The sequence below is a fragment of the Prionailurus viverrinus genome, unplaced genomic scaffold (genome assembly GCF_022837055.1).
Source record: "Prionailurus viverrinus isolate Anna unplaced genomic scaffold, UM_Priviv_1.0 scaffold_42, whole genome shotgun sequence".
Taxonomy (NCBI): Eukaryota; Metazoa; Chordata; class Mammalia; order Carnivora; family Felidae; genus Prionailurus; species Prionailurus viverrinus.
This window is the reverse complement of record NW_025927609.1, coordinates 2,459,789-2,474,070: the sequence shown is the minus strand read 5'-3', so window position 1 is coordinate 2,474,070 and position 14,282 is coordinate 2,459,789.

The window sequence follows — 14,282 nt, the reverse complement described above, 5'->3', positions numbered from 1 at the left end:
AAGACGATTGCTCAACGGTTCTAAGCCTTTTGTCTCTTTGTTCACAAACCTTTTGGTTTCTTTCTGTTGCAAAAGGGGACAGAAATCGCACTGTGAACGAGGCACTGAAAGGCACTGAGTGACTTAGGCTGGTTGAATTGAGCCAGAGCGACTTGATTCAGTGGAGACGCACCTCTGCTCTGCTTGTATTTATTGTCTCAGAATCGTGCGCCGTGACAATCAGACGTGACTTGCCTCGATGCCGGGAAATTCAACTGGCTTCTTGAACGTAAAGACCGTCCATAAGCACTGTAACTGTGACGGGAATCTCTCTGTCGGGAAAAACCATGCGAACCATTGACTCGTGCAGGCGACGGGCGCTAGGGTTCTTCTTCCATCACCGATGACCTATCACACCTGACTTTCGGCCAGTTTCGAAGAGTGATACGTTATATACAGGGTGCAAATGTACTATATGAATGTTTCCTTTTGTACACTTCATTTTTTACAAGTTTTGCTACTCACAAGCTGTATGTAGCTGAGGAGAGCGGTATTTTTGGCCTCTAGGAGCCTGTGGGGGTGGGGTGGGGTGGGGCTTGGGGGGGTTCCTTAGATCTTAAAAGCGTGTGTCCCAAACAGCTGGCTGTGTTTGCCGCGCTCCGTAAAGATCACTTTGTACACGGGCATGTGCGAACCTGCCTGAGTGATGGTACCTTCTAGATAAAATGCTGCAGGCGCCATGCGTGTTTACTAAGATCGCTGCTGTCCCAGAGAAGGACGAAGCCTCCACAGGAGAGATGAGCGCGACCTCGGCCTCCTTCTGTTCCTTTGCTTCTCGCCCGGGTCGCCCCGGGGGGAAGCGGCGGACCTCCCCGCGGGCCGGCCACCCGCACACGCCACCCCCTGAGGGGCCGCTCTCTCTGAGGCTGTCCTGCTCGGTGCACTTTTCAAGCTTCTCCATTTCATAGAAGATGCCTTTGGAAGGGGGAAGTGCAAAGGAGGGTGACCGTCTGGCAAGGGCAAAGGAGAAAGTCGGCGGGCGCATAAAGTGCTAAGTGACCCTCTGCCTCAAAAGGGGTCTCAAAAGCCATCGAGAACAAAAGGTTTTCCAATGTAGGCATGTATATATCAAAAATTATTTTTTTGTAAGAACAAATTCATTCTGTGGAGAAAACCAAGGAACAATTTTTCTTCTTTATAAAGAAACGGACTCTTGTTAGAACCTATTCTAGGTTCTCATGTGTCTGTCTTGTGGAAATAAACTGAGCTGAAAGAATCACGGTGTCCCCTGTCCTCCGGAACGGCCCCCCAGCGGTGTGCTTTTCTGTTGTGCGGGGGTGGGGCCACGTCCACGTCCACGTCCACGCTCCGCTCAGGCCACCCGAGGCCAGGCTCACATTTCGGGCTCTCCCCAAAGCCCCACGTCTACACTCGTTTTTAAAAAACTGGTCCCCAGAGCACCCCTGCACCAGCCCGTGCACACGCACATGTACACACGCCCATCCGTGCACACGTACACAAACACAGGCGCGGGACCTGGGGTGGGACGGTGCTATCTTCCCAGGAGGCAAAACCCGTCCCGCTTGGTCTTCTGGAACGGCAGGGTCCGGCCAGACCCTCGTCACCTACGCGCACGGTTCTGCTTTGTCCGTGCACTCGGTCCTGTTGGACATGACCGGCCACGGACGAAGACGGGTGGCTGTGGAACGCGCCCACGGGCTCCTCCCCTGGAGTCTCACGGACACCTGGGACACCTGGGCCCTCCCTGCTCGACCATGAGCCCCGCCTGCTCTGCGGGCCCGCGTCCCAGCTCTGCTCTGGCTCTGCGGGGGAGCCTCCGTGTGTGGGTGTCGGCCGCTGGCCGCCGGAGACAATGAGGAGTGTGAGTGAGTGTGCACGAGCACGTGTGCACACACGTGCCAGCACACACGCGCGTCTGTACACGTGTGCCAGCACACACACATGCGTGCACACATATATCAGCTTGTGCACGTGTGTGTGTGCCTCCGTGCACGTGCCACCACATGTACATGAACACGCAGAGGTATACACGCACCCCGGACTGTAAGGGGAAACACGGGGTGCTCATATAAGAACAACCCCAGGGGCGCCCGGGCGGCTCGGTCGGTTGAGCGTCTGACTTCGGCTCAGGTCACGATCTCGCGGTCCATGAGTTCGAGCCCCGTGTCGGGCTCTGGGCTGACAGCTCGGAGCCTGGAGCCTGCTTCCGATTCTGCGTCTCCCTCTCTCTCTGCCCCTCCCCCGCTCATGCTCTGTCTCTCTCTCTCTCAAAAATAAACATTTAAAAAAATTTAAAAAAAAAAGAAAGAAAGGTCATCTTGAAGAAAGTGCTCCCTAAAGGCTAAAACCTCAGTGAGGAAACGAAGTTGTCCTGTGACATCTCCAAGGCTGCGGGTGAGGTCACTAGATCCAGGTCCAGCCCCGGCAGCTAGTGGGCAGGACGTCACGCCCGTAGGCACGTCACGCCAAGGAGCACGTTCTGTGACACGTGGGCAGGATAAAAGCCTGGAGTGTGTGCCGAGTGGGGGTGAGGGGCGTGGCGTTTCCAGCTCCTCCCCAGGGAGAATCTTGCAGGGGGTTCAAGGGATCCCCCACCTGCTTGGAGTGGAGCCCGAGCCCCCAAGATCACACCTGTGGAGCCCAGGGAGGCCCTCCGGCCGTCTTCCAGAAGAACGTGTCTGGTGAACGGGGTGTGTGAGTCTGTGCCCACAGACGGTTGCTCCCTTCAGGAAAAGCAAGACCCAGTGCGGCCGTGGCCCCGACCCCCTTCCCCACGGGCTGCGTGTGCGAGGGGAGACCCTAGGAGGGCACGGGAGGGGCTGCCTGAGCCAGCAGGTGTGTGCAGGGGCCTGGAGGGCGTCCTTGGAGTCAAGCAAATGCTAAGGAATCCTAAGCCAACTCGGGCGGGGGAGAGGACAGCCGCTCTAGCCTGTCCGCAAAACCCCTGCAAGATCTAAGGTCCCCTCAGGGAAGCTTCCGGAGGGTGGGATTCTCCTTCCATCTGCCACCTGTCGCAGAGGGACACCTGCCTCGCCAGGGCCCAGAGACTCGGCAGGCCCCCCGGGAGCCGCAGAGCGCACCTCGCCCCGGCTGTCTGAGGAGGCTTCTTCCGGACCCTCAGCCGCGATGCGGGACCAGAGAGCCTCCTGGGCATAGTTTCCCCGCAGCCTGTGTGCAAACGCATGTCTTCCCGGTCAAGGACTCCACCGGTGTCTCTAAGTGGTTGCTCCCACCTGCACCGGACTTCCGGAGACCTGACCCATCGGGCCAGCCCGAGGCCGTCGGATACGCCTTGCCACCTCCGGTGACCGTGCCATCTGGACACGACACGGGAACCGTGCCCACGGGCTCAGGATGTGACCTTCAACGCCGGATGACAGCAGAGCAGGAACGAATCGCCGGCCCTTCTTCCCGCTCGGTGCTGCTCCCGACCAGGAAATGAGGGTGGAGACCAGGTACCCTAAGCCCCTCTGCCAGCGCAAGGTGTGGTGTGGAGGACAGGACGCCGTGGCCGCGGCGAGACGGGGGTCACTGGGAGAAGCCCTGCGTCCAGAGCGTCCCCTCGGCCCGAGCCGGCCTGTTGCCCCGGGACAGCCCTGCACGTCTCCGGCGTCCTCCGGGCCAGGGAGAGATGCCTCCCGGTGCAGAAGTGGACACAGCGCCGCTAAGTCAGCCATGACCGCCAGGGAGCACAGCTGCGTCCCTTCCTGCGGCGGGTCAGTGTCGGGAGACTCCGGGACCCACGTGGCTGCGGAACGGGCCGGTGGCGCAACCAAACCCCACACGTGCCGCTCTCTGCCAGCCTGCGTAGGACGGCCCCTCTGTTGGTCCCCACTCTCGGTCCCCAGTGGGGGAGGCCGGTCTCCCTCACTCTGAAGGCTCTTCCTGCCTAGACTCCTTGAGACTCCTTCCAGGGCCCTCAGCACGAGCGTTTCTTCCTCTGTCACAACTGCTCGTAAGTAGGTCATCGCTTGGCCTCTTCCCGGGAAAACTCCAGAGGGCTTCTCTCCCTTACGGAGCATAGGCGGGCCGCCCGGGCCTTCCCCCTGCGCACATTCGGCTGCTGCCCGGCCTGCACACGCCTGAAGGGGCAAGGCCTCCTTCTTCAGAGCACAGCAGGGAGTGGGCGTCCCGGGCTCGGGCCGTGGGACGCAAAGCGTGGGACACGGACCTCGGGCCTCCAACATCAAGTGGGTCCTGGGTCCGAGGCCACACGGCCCCTCCCACGCCCACCAGCACGCAGAGAAGCAGGGGGAGCTGGCCCCGGCCAGGCCTGGGTCACCCGCTCCCTCCCTGCAAGAATGAGCCACCAAAGGGACTGCCCTCGGGACAGGGGCAGATGGAAGAGGCAGGGAGCCACCAGCCCCAGGCACGGTCAAAGAGAAACGGAGCTGGACACCAGCTGAGGTGCAGACTGAGCTTGGTCTGGGCGGCTGCTGCAGGGGCAGGAGCCCCAGGGCGACCTGAGCCTAACTCCCCTGGGACAGAGGCGGGAGACTCTCTAGGGCTGGGCGTGCAGGGGTTCAGGCATGGGGGGCAGTGCAGATGTCGGGGGTGTGGGCTCCTACCCAGAGGACACAGAAACTCCTGGAACGACCATTGTGCACCTGGAGCAGGGCGCCCACGAGGTTAGACCCGCAAGTGTCCGTGTCGGAGCCCCCGGGCCTGTGAGGGGACAGTTCCGGGCAGTGGAAGATGGGCACCTTAACGTGCAGAGGACGATTTAAAGTCACCAGGCGTGTTATGAAGCTCGCTCTGGCAGACCGAATTATGATCTGCTGACTGAGGGGCCCCGGCCCTGACCTGGGGCGGGGTGGGAGACCCCCGGGCCATTTTGACCAGCCGTGTCGGGACAGCCCCACGAAGGGAGAGGAGTCACGCGTTTATCACCTACAGGTCCCAGTGGCAGGTGCTCGATGAGCCAGGGAAGGGCCGTCCCCGGTCCCAGGTCGTGAGCGGGCAGGAGACAGACAGCAGGGGACAGGGGCCGGAGATGGCTAACTTTTCACGGGCTCAAGTCCAAGCGGTCACTTTATACCACGCCCGGGAAAAGCAGAGCAGGAACTTAGGGTGGGCATCCGGGTGCGAGCAGGTTATCGACCCGTGAGATGTCCAGGCAGCAACTCTGAAGGACAAAGTTGTTTTCCTCGTCGCCCAGTTTTCATTAGGGACTGTCCCAAGAGGGGCTCCAGGGGTCCCCGCGCTGCCAACGCTGACTGGTCTGTGCAGCACTGAGCGTTGTAAGAGGGGCCGGGTCATCCCAGACACGCGGCTTTGCGCTCCCGTCTGGTGGCGTCTCAGTGCAGGGTTTGGACGGGGCCGCGATGCCCGGGAGGCTTTTGCAAGTTCTCACGGCCCAGACCGAGGGGCAGGGGGGCACGAGGCCCCGGGCTCTCCAGCTCGAGGGGCCTGGGGAGGCCGAGGGAAGGCATCCTGCACGGAAGCTGCCGGAAGAGGCTTAGGAAGATTGCGGCAGAATGCAGGGTGGGGAGTGTGGCAAAAGCATTCTCTTTTTTTAATTTTTAAGTTTTATTTTTTTATCGAGGTATAACTGACATGTTAGTTTCGTGTTCGACGTAATGATTTGATATTTGTATATATCGCGAAACGACCACCACAGTAAGTGTAAGGAACATTTGCCTTTATGTAAGTTGGAGGCACTTTTTTTTTTTTAAACGTTTTTATCCATTTTTTGAGAGACAGAGAGAAACAGAGCACGAGCAGGGGACGGGCAGCGAGAGAGGGAGACGCAGAATCCAAAATGGGCTCCAGGCTCCCAGCTGTCAGCCCAGAGCCCGACGCGGGGCTCGAACCCACAAGACATGAGATCATGACCTGAGTTGAAGTCGGATGCTCAACGGACTGAGCCACCCAGGCGCCCCCACTGATGTGCCTTCTTAATGTGACCAGTCCTGAGGTTAACCGTGACTCAGCCTTCTTCTGACCTCGGCCAGTGCAGAGTGGGCTGGACCCCCCTCCATGTGACCTGCCCCCACTTCCGGGCATCTGTGGTTCCTCCTGATTTTTACACCTACGGTTACTGTTATTTTTATGTTCACATGCAGTTTGCTTAGATTTACCCACGTTTGCAGTTTCTGTGCTCAGCAGCCGTCTCATGTCTCAGAACCTCCCCTGGGATCATTCTCTTTCCTGAGACAAGCCTTCCTGGAATTCCTTTGGTCGGATCCCTTGGGGGGTAGATTCTCTCACTTTTAGTTTTCCTGAAAATTCTTTCTCTTACTCTGGTTTTGAAATGGGAGTTTGGCTGTGGGAATAATTAATTATAGGCTGCCATTCCTTTCTGTCCGGACTGTTGACACTTTCCATTTCTTGCTGGGAAGTCCGCAAACGGTCCGTCCCCCAGGTGGTGATCTGTCCTTTCTATTTTGAAAGTCACTCCTTGGCGGTCTGCCCAAAACAAGGAGTCTAAATACGTGTTCCTTTTCATCTGGCTTGAACTTTGATTTGCCTCCTGAATCTTAGAATGGACTTTCTTCAGTTCTAGACATTCTCCAGTCATCATCTCTTCACACACTGCCTCTGCCCCATTCCCTCTGATTTTTCTCCTGTTCTTCTGTCCCCTGGGCTCCGACCCTCCTTCCTGTGTCCCAGCTCATTGTCTCTCTGCCCTGCATTCTGGCTTATTCTGTGTAGCTTCCTGTCTGTCTTCGAGTTTACAAATTCTCTTAGTGGCTGCATTTAACCTTGCCTTTAAAAAGACCCCTGAGTCTGAATCTTAATTTTTGCATTTTTGTCATAGGTTTTTTTTTTTTTTTTTTTTAAACATACTGATTTTTTTCACTACAGTGTCACGTTCTTTCTCCTGCTTTAGGTCCTTTCTTTGAATACTTGAAACATTATAAACATGCTGTTATCACTGAATGTCTAAGCAAGAGATGCCCCAGAAAATCCCCTGAGTTCTAAAAATACTCCTCCCCGGCCACGTTGTGTACCCACACAGGCGGGACAACGGCCCTGTCCGGTCAAGTGACCCCATTCTTTGATTACCAGGCTATTGGCACCAAGAACTCGCAGTGGCCATGAGTAACCCTTGCTTTATTTCAGGGTAATGTAACACAACTCCAGTGGGGGCGCCCCCACGTTCCTTCCAAGCCAGCACCTCCAATCCAACAGAATGTGAGGTTGCAGGGATGGGACGCACCCTTTTGCCAGTGTTTCCGGGACAAATATCAAGGCGCCGGTCCCACGCCTATCTCTTGGTTCCCAGGTTGTGTATTCTGAGGACCAGGGAGGTGACCGGAGGCTCAGCTATTGGCTAAACGTCCTGGGATTTAACACCCCAAGCCCACAGGGTTGGTGCCTTGGCAGAGCCTTGGCTGGGCCTGGCGTCTCAAGAGGCTGACACTCTGGGGTGATGTGACGTGACAGACCAGTGACTTCTGCAGTCACAACTCTTTTGCTAGAAAACGAGTCCCTTGCACGGAGGCTATGATTGGCGAGGTCCTGGGTCGGGAAATGCAGCACTAGTGGAGGCTTGAATAGCGACGTGGGCACAGGACTGTGGGCGGGGAGACAAGCCTGTGGCCGGAAGTGCCCAGCCCTCTGGTGTGGATCAGGTCTCCTGTCTCCAGTCAGACCCCAAGTGGCTTGTTGAACTCCTTGAGAAAAAGACCCTCTCAAAGGCTCAGCATCACGGTCTTGGCTGGCAGGGGGGCCACTCAGCCACGTCGCCCTTTGAGAGAGGGAGCTCATGCTGCCGGCCCCCCGGCGGCCCCCTGCACCGTGCCATCCGACCCTTCCCCCCAGCCTCTTATACCCCTGCACAGCGCTGCCCACCCACAAGCAGCCCCCTGCACCCCTACACCACGCCATCCGCCCCCCCCACCCCTCCACCTGCTGCCTATACCCCTGCACTGCGCTGCCCGCCTCCCGCCACGGCCCCCTGCACCCCTGCACCGTGCCCCTGGCCCAGCCGCGGCCTCCTGCACCCCTGCGCTGTGCTGTCCGCTCCCCCTACCCACCCCCCTGGCCCCCTATACCCCTGAACCGCACCGCCCGCTCCCCCTACCCATCCCCCTGGCCTCCTATACCCCTGTCTTGTACTGCCTGCCCACCCGTGGCCCCCCGCACCCCTGCACCGCTCTGTCCGCCCCCCCTACCGCCCCCCCCGCCTCCTATACCCCTGCACTGCACGGCCCGCCCCCCCCTCCCCCCGAGGCCCCTTGCACCCCCTGCATAGGGGCAGCTCAGTCCGGGAGCCCATCGGGCCAGCACTGGTCTGGCCGGAGAGTGAGGAAGGCTGGCATCCGCCAGAGGAGTCCTCCGTCCCCCCTGCTTGTTCTCTGCATGTTCTCTCCCTGGTGGCATTGACAGGACATAAGACCCACAAACTTTGCTCCACCCGCTTAGACCAATTCACTTGCCCAAAGGCATCCTGCCGACAGCCGACACCTGGCCCCCAAACCTTCTTGACTCTGCCCTTCCTACTTTGCTGCTTCCAGACGCGTGACTGGCAAGCCAAACCCTTCACACCACTCCTCCCCCATACAGTGCCCTGTCCAACCCTGCACGCCGGAGGGTCCCTCTCACCACGGGCCCCTGGGACACGCCTGGTGGGCCAGGGTACAGGCGAGGTGCCTGTGCGGTCTGCACCGTCGAATCACGCGGAGCCTCTCGTGAATCAGGCCTGTGATGCTCCATCAGCGGTTGTGGGGAGCACCACAGGCGTGTGAGAGGGAGCCAGGCGTGCGCTGGGAGGCCGGTGTCAGGGCAACCCGGATCGTGGGAGGGTCTGGACCACGCACCGTGTGCCTGGCCGGCTCGGGCTCGGTCCCAGATGTCCCGCGGCCCATGACAGACCGCTGTGGCGCCTGCCTGACCTTGTGACCCAGCGGGTTTGCCGGTACGTAGCTTGGGGGGGGATAGTGCCCCTCTCACATGCTGTTCCGCAGTGCGGCCCTCAGTAGCTCCTAGGAGCCGGGACTAGCATGCCAGGGACTGCTCTCAGCGTTTAGCTGTCTGCTGCAGAAGGCATGGCATTACTCCAGAATCCTAGGACCCTGGGCCCTGACTCTCTTCCTGACCTAGGCAGAGGCCTGGCCCTAGTTAGTGCTCTGTAAGCAGGGAGAGCAGTGGTGGGGGGGGGGGGGGGATGGGGATCTTGTGAGACATCTGACCAGGTGGGGTCTCTGTGGCTCTCCGGGTAAGGGGGGGTGGTTTCCCGTTTGGGGGAGAGGGATCCTGCTGGCCCACAGGTCAGGGGGATTTGGGGTTCAAGATTCCCAGGCTTGTCTAGTAACATTCACCCCATTCTGAGTCTCAAGGTCCCATTTAGTTCCTATCATGGCCTTGTCCTTAGCACAGGAGACCTGTCCATGCAGCTCTGCTTCCCTTTTGATTAAGGTGAACAACCCTCCAGTTTTCGGGACGCTGTCTTCCTTTTAGCCCTGAAGGTCCTGTGTCCTGAAACCCCTTAGGCGTGGGCAAACCGAGGGAGTCTCGGACTTAGAGTCAGATCCTCCTGATTTTCGGCACCGCCTGACGGAAGGTGACTGAACACCCAGGGACACATCCGGGGAAGCTGCTGAGGACACACCTGCCGGTGTCCTGCCTGAAACCATTAACTGGCTGAAACCACTTTCATTTAATTCTCGTAATTAAAATTCTGTTCAAATATAGGGAACTTGAGGACCCCAAGAGTAAGCAATAGGTCGTGCCATTTACTTTGAAAATGCAGAATCAAGATTCACAAGCGCATGGGGAGTGAGATCAGTTAATTCAGGGACCAAGATCAAATTCCCCTTAAGGGCCTGCACACGCGCCTGGCCCAGAGCGCGGCTCATGGAGACACTGATGCTGGGTAGCTTTCCCAGCCTGGCCTGAGGAGTCATTTGGGGACACGATGTGTCCGAGTGAGGATAAGCAGAGTGGCCTGTTCTTGGCAGGCACATGGGGATCGTGCCTGGAGGCCATCCCGAATGGAGGTGTAACCACCTCCGGCAGCCACCCCGGGGCCCTCCTGCCACCCAGCTGGAGCCTCCAAGGCCACACAACCCATTTAGAGGGTGGCCCCGACTAATGGCCACTTAAAAATGCATGACCGTGGCTCCCGCCAGGTACTTGGCGGCATTGGGAGGATCCATCCCCAAGGTCCCTCTGGAAGGACCGAGGGAGCCCTGGAATCAGCATCTCCTTAGTCTCCCTCTGTCTTCTCTCCCCCCCTCCCTCCCTTGAGCGCTGTCACAGGTTCTAATCGTGTCGCGGCCCTTCTGCGGGGCGTGGTTCGGGCTCTGCACTTCAGCCACAGGGTGAGGACGAATCCTGTGGCTATGAAAGCCGAGGTTGCTGTCTGGCCCATTTTCTGCTCAAATGCACCAAAGAGCATCAGTACCCAGCACAGCTGTGTTCCCCACTTCCTGCCCTCCAGCTGGCTCTCAGCTTGTACCAGCCTCCGCTCAGACAGCAGGATTTGGCTCTTGCAACCCTGACAGACACCAGCTTACGGGAGGCTGAGTGGATTTTGAGGACAGCTCCCAGGCCGAGGGCTCGGTCAGGGAGGAGCTGTCTCTCTGAGCTCCTCTGCTTCCACAGTGGCCCCAGTAGTCTGAGTCCAGCCTTCTCTCGCGAGACTTCGCGGTGACAGAACTCCCTGTCCTCCCAAGCCCAGTGGGTGGCACTTTGTCATCACACTGCAGACCTCCGCCCCGCCTGCATGGGCGGCTCCTCCCTCCTCCCTCAGCCACGCCCACTCGCAGGGGTCGGCCACGGTGGCATTCAGTGGCGTTGGATGCCACCAGCAGGAGACCCTGCTAACGGTGGCCTAAACAAGAAGGAGGTGGTGTTCTCCCATGACAAGGGTCCATACTGACCTGGCTCGGCAGCCGGACAAGGTCATGGCCATTGTCTGGCCCAAGAGACGGCCATCTGCATATCACTGGCCAGCACGTTGCCCTGCAAACAGTCCAGGCTGAAGTGTGGCTGGGAACGTGCCTGCCTGGCTGTCCTGCGTCCACGTGGAGGCCCTGGAGTGGGTGGCGTCGGGATGTCTGCTGGATGTCTCTGGAACATGCTACTTCCAGCACCTGTGTTCCCAGAAATGTTCCCCAGCCCTCCAAACCGCCCCGAGAGTCTAAGGGGCTTTAAGTGCCCGGGCTTCAGCAACACAGGTGCTAAAAGTGGAACAGCGCACCGGGGAGCCCAAAGCCGCTGAACCCCCACAGGTAGAACCCCCGAAGGGCTGAACCCCCACAGGTTAGAACTGGGGCCTGAGCAAACTGGCTACCGAGGTGTTCGGGAGTCAGGGGGCTTCCGTGGGCCCAGGACCCTCGAAGGCAAGGGACGGGGGCCTGAGAAAAGTAAGCTGGCAGCAGTTGCCATGGTTACCATGCAGCTTCCCCCCAGGGACACAGGGGCCTGGACTTGGATGGAAAGGGCCTGACTGATTTTAAAGAAAGTCCTTAAGGCGTCTCTTTATTGGAAAGGCCCTGGAACTCGTCCGGTTTTATTGGATTAGGATGTCTCTCTCCGCATAAAGTTCACCCCGTTCCCAGGAGGGTTCTCAAGTGATAGGAGGGGGTTAAACATCATCTGTTGAATTTTTTGGATTAGTTAATACACTACCATATAGCCCAGTACCCGCAGAGAGGTCCAGTGTCCTGGGGCCTTCCTGCCGGTGCCCCTTCCCCACACCCCCCCCAACACACCTGCTCTGAGGGGGGACAGCGTGGGCGTGGCACGTGGGTGGAGGCCGCTAATCCACACGTGGGCTTGGCCACCTTCTGTCTGCCACCGGCAATACAGGGGTCCTACTTCCCACCACAGCATCACTGAATAGGTTGTCAATTTTAGACTTTTGCTGATTTGATGAGTGTAATAGGAACTAGAGTGCTGGTCTCTGCCCCCGTCCCCGGCACAGAGCTCCCGAAGGCCCCGTAATTTTCTAGGTGACAGGGGCACTGGGAGCATCTTTTGGGCTAATGAGGTGACTCAGTGGGCTCCTGAATCGGCCCTGGGTCTTTCCGGGGACCTGAAGCTTGGGACTGGAAGCTCGGAACTTTCAGCCCCGACCCCCAATTCTCCGGGGAGGGGGAAGGGCCGGGTATGGAGGTGATGAGCCGCCTCACTCCTGCGTGAGGCAGCCCCGCAAATCCCAGCAGGTGGGGCCCAGAGAGTTGCTGGGCGGGTGCACACGTCCCCGCCAGGAGGGTGACGCACCCCGAGTCTGCGGGACAGAAGGTCCTGTGCTCAGGACCCTCCGGGACCCGCCGTACCCACCCCTCCATCCGACTGCTCATCTGCAACTTTGTCCCCTCCTTTATCACACGATGACCCGGTGACCGTGTTTCCTGGAGATCTGGGAGCCGCTCTAGCAAACTGATGGAAGCCCAGGAGGGTCGTGGGAACCCTGGTTGTAGCCCGTGGTCAGAAGCGGCGGGTCCGCTGGGCCCTGCTGGTCGTGATTGGCACCCGAGGTCGGGGGGTGGCTCACGTCTTTACCTTTTTATCTGGTTGGGTTTTTTCTTCTTGATTTTCAGGAACTCTTTATATATTGTCTACTAGCAAGATTAATCCTTTGTGATCTATATTACCTTTCTTTTCAGGGTGTTTATCTTTTGACTTTGTTTATGATGTTTTTTTCCAGGCATGTCTTTATTTTTACAGTCACATTTATAAGTCTTGTATTCTTTGGTTTCTAGATTTTGACACGTTATTAGAAAGGCCTTCTCCACTCCAGGGTTAAAGAGATTCATGCTATTTTCTTGTAACGATTTCATGGTTTCATGTTCTACATGCAGATGTTTGATCTGCCCGGACTGTACCCCCGGGGTAGAGTGTGAGGCATGGATTTAATGGCTCGTCTCCCAGTTGGGCACTTAGCTGTCCCAACATAATTCGTCTAACGCCTGTCTTTGTGATGAGTCTTTTTTTCAAATATCTGATAAGCCTCCCCAAAGCCCTATAAGATTAGTATCGATTCTATTTGATAAATAGATCCACAACAATAAAATGGGGATAAGATCTATCTTCTGGGTGGCTGGGATTCAATGAGATAAGCATATGTAAACCCCTGAGCACAAAGTAAGCACTACTCAATAGCATTTTCAAAACCACGGCGCTAAACCAGGATCGCCCTGCTGTACGGAATCTCAGAATCAGCCTGGGCCACAGTAGTGATAAGTGAGCAGAAACGTCTTGTCGTGTTACACTACTTTGGCCCTACTCCTGAAAATAGTTATGAAAATGACAGGAATACAACTTACACTTCTTTATTCAATGCCTCTTGGTCTTGGGCTCTCCTGCCACTTCCCAAGGATTTTCATTTCAGTCCGTGTCTATGTTCGATTTGAAATTCCAACTCTGTCTCACGCTAAATGCCCATGTGTATTTGGGTCTATTTCTTCTTTCTCTTTTAATACTTTATTTATTTATTTTGAGAGAGAGAGAGAAAGTGCGAGTGGAGAAGGGGCAGAGAGAGAGAGAGGAAGAGAGAAAGAATCCCAAGCAAGCTCCGCACCGTCAGCACAGAGCCCGGCGTGGGGCTCGATTCCATGAACTGTGAGATCATGACCTGAGCTGGATCAAACCAAGAAGGGGACGCTTAACCGACTGAGCCCCCCCGCCCCCACCCTCCAGCTGCTCCTGTTTGGGTCTGTTTCCGACTGTCTGGGGTCCTGCTGGTCGGCGGGCGGGACGCTGTCCAGCCCTCTCCGTTTGCACTGTTAAGCCTTCGTAGAGGACTTCGCCACCTCGTAGAGCGTGCTTGTTGTTCTTCCTTCACAAAATTTCCCTGGCTACTTTTTCTTGTTTGTTCTTAACACCGTGTTTGAAGTTAGCCTTTCTAGTTACAGAAAAAATAGGGCTGTTGATATTTGTTATTGTAAGGAGTGCCTTAAATTTGGAAAGCGGCTTGGGGAGAGCTGCCCATCCACAACGTTAAGTCCTCCAGCCCAGAGCACACTTTGTGTTTTCACCCGGGCCACTTTGGGGGGTCTTTGAAGGTTCTCCCCACATGTGTTTTACATGTTACACGTATGCCTCGATACTTCCTGTTTATGATATAGCTGTTGTGGGGCCCTCTTTGTCGCATCTTTTATATGGTACACATACACGTATGCACGCATGCATTATCTATCAATCGTTGTAGACGTATACGAAGGGCACTAATTCATTAATGCAGATTAATTTCAATATTATAAGTAACCCACTAAACTATCTTATTACTTGTGCTTATTTATTTATTTATTTATTTTTAATTTTTTTTTTCAACTTTTATTTATTTTTGGGACAGAGAGAGAGAGAGAGAGAGAGCATGAACGGGGGAG